The sequence below is a fragment of the Neophocaena asiaeorientalis genome, unplaced genomic scaffold, assembly GCF_003031525.2.
Source record: "Neophocaena asiaeorientalis asiaeorientalis breed wild unplaced genomic scaffold, Neophocaena_asiaeorientalis_V1.1 scaffold78, whole genome shotgun sequence".
Classification (NCBI taxonomy): domain Eukaryota; kingdom Metazoa; phylum Chordata; class Mammalia; order Artiodactyla; family Phocoenidae; genus Neophocaena; species Neophocaena asiaeorientalis.
The window spans coordinates 6,975,018-6,977,471 of NW_020175018.1; the positions used below are offsets into that span (position 1 = coordinate 6,975,018).

The 2,454-nt window shown below is 49.5% G+C and overlaps 1 protein-coding gene across 2 annotated transcripts in view; it reads right to left on the reverse strand.

Annotated features, from left to right (window-relative positions):
• Nucleotides 1-161, reverse strand: part of TRAF1 (TNF receptor associated factor 1) — a 22,365-nt gene extending 22,204 nt beyond the window's left edge. For both annotated transcript variants that reach the window (XM_024762765.1, XM_024762764.1), the window contains exon 1: nt 11-161. The gene's annotated coding sequence lies outside the window, so the exon portion shown is untranslated. The remainder of the gene's footprint in view (nt 1-10) is intronic.
• Between the last annotated feature and the right edge of the window lie 2,293 nt (nt 162-2,454).

The following is a 2,454-nucleotide window of genomic DNA, read 5'->3' on the forward strand; positions in this document are numbered from 1 at the left end:
TGCAACCAACCTTGGCGCCGCCGCCGCTTCCCAGCGGCCCGGCGGGAGCTTCCGGTGGCGCGAGGGCTCGGCCCAGGCGGCGGAAACCGGGGAGGGCAGGCCCGGGGCCGGTTCCTGCAGCCGGAGCCGCCTTTCCGAGGCGGCCTCGGGGGCGGGGCGAACGCTGCCCGGATGGGGAAACTCGCCCCGGGGCGGCATCCACGGCGTCGCAGGCTCTGTTTTTCCACCGAAGACTGGTCTTCCGTTCTCCTTCTCCCCGCGCGAGTTCCTGGCACGTGTGTGGGACTCAAAGTGTTCGCAGACTAAACGAACACGGACCTGGGACTTGAACCCCCATCCTGTCCCCTGCCTGCCTGCAATCCCGCGTGGGGTGGGGCGAGCAGCAGCAAAACCCAAGTCTTAGCCCTCTTAGATTCCTGCAAGGTCCTAGCACAGTGTCAGGCTCGTCCAAGCTTATTGGGTTGGAGCAATCAGCGAAGAGATGTACAGAGCGGTTCTGAAGGCACGGGGCTTCCACAAAACTGGGTGTTTTCAGGAACCGTTTCTGGTTTTGTCTAAACACACACACAGCCACTTATTCCCTATGAATTTTGTGTATATCAATCAAAATAGTTATGGTACTTAGTGTTGGGGTAGAATTTTTGTCTAAAAGGTACAAACAACCTTTATTTTTGCGAATTTGATAAAGGCTCCTTCTCCATCAGGACCTAACATCTGCAGGACTGTTAGCTGAGGAAGGAGTGAGCCTGCCTACTTTGTTGGTTTTGTTTCCTTTCTGTGGCTCAGAGGCACCCATTACATTCTCTGTGTATTAGGGTCCCATTTTTTGTCTTGACACCAACTGGAGTTGGGAAGTGTGTTTTACTCCTTTGGTTTTGTTTGTTTTTAACCTGGGATGTATTTAAGCCTCTCACTCACCTGGGGCAGAACTCCCAGCTTCTGCCTGAGGAGCTGATGCTGCAGGATAGAAGCCTCCTGGAGAAAGGAGGGCCTCGGTCCTACCTGGAGGGGAGGCGCCTGCCTGCAGACAAGCAGAGGGGCTCAGGGGCCTCCAAGACAGGCAATCTGTGGGACACTGACCAGAGGTGGCTTCTGTGGTCACGTTCAATTCTAAGAGAAAAGGATTTAGAGTCTCTGATTTAAAAATTCATTGATTCTCAGTGCAGTGGGACCTCTAAAAGCCCTTCTCTGCTCCCACCTCTCTCCCACCCGCCCCCTTCCTCCCTGCCCCGGGCCAGTGTAAGTGAGCAGGCAACCTGACTTTACTGTCTTCATGTGCCACATCCTGTTTTCAGATTAATGAGCTCATTTGGTGGAAATTTACCAAGGGAAATAGTTTAATTTTGGAAAGTACCAAAAACTTATCTGTAGTCACTCGACTTATTTTTGGGGGCTCTTGAAATAGAGGGGGCATCACCAGGGGACCTCTGAGCACCTCAGCAAGTGGCAAGCCTGCAGAAATCGAAAGCGGAGCCCAGTGAGGCTTAACCTGACTCAGAAGGGAATCGAAACCCTTTGGAGACCACTCATCTCTACCCGGTAGAAAAAAAATTTTTTTTTTCCCAAAAATAAGTTTAAGAAGAAAAATAGTCCATCTGGCTAAGGCCTAAGATCTGGTGGTATGAACCTGGGGCCATGATTGGGGAACAAGAAAGCACACACAGGGAAGTAGGGAATGTTTGAGCCTCAGCAGTCCCACTCACATCCATAATCTGCTCTGCTTGTTCTACAAAGCACCAAAAGGTGTCCATTCTCCAGTTTTGCCCCAGTCCTTCAGCTGTCAGGCTCTCGACGTTGAAGTTGCCTGCTAGCCTTGTAGCCTTTTGAGCTTGTGACTCCTGCAAGGAACTAAGGACTGAGTGGCTAGGAGGACTATGGAAAATTAAAGTTTGGTGAGCCATTCTGCATTGAAGATGGTAGAGCACGTGTGACAAGCCCCGTAAGTGTCTGAGCACCTCCTGGCCTGCCCTGTTTCCTAGAGGAGAGATTTTTCATCCCTTCTGAGATGCAGAAGAGAAAAATGGTGAAAACTGACAAGGCGCTGACAGTTCAGTACTGGAATGAAAGGAATTGTGTCTTCCTTCTCTGCCCCCATCTGAAATCCATAGTGATATTTTGGAGGACATATTTCTATTTTGGAATGAGCATGGACTAGGAGTCAGGATACTTGCGCTCTTTTTTTTCTCCCTGCCACTAAAGTATTTGGGGGCGGTAGATAAATAGATGAATGCTTAAGCAATAATTCAAGAAATAATAGTCCATAGTTTTTTTGTTTTTGTTTGTTTGTTTTTTAGTGGAAAATGACCTTAAAGATCATAGAATGCATTGGGTTTTTTCAAAATTTGTATTAGCTGTGGGACTGTGTCTTCAAATGCTTTTTCACATAGAGCCCAAACGTACAAACCCGCTAGAAGCAAGGATTTTCTGTTAAGCGGAGCAGGCAGCTGGGAGCCT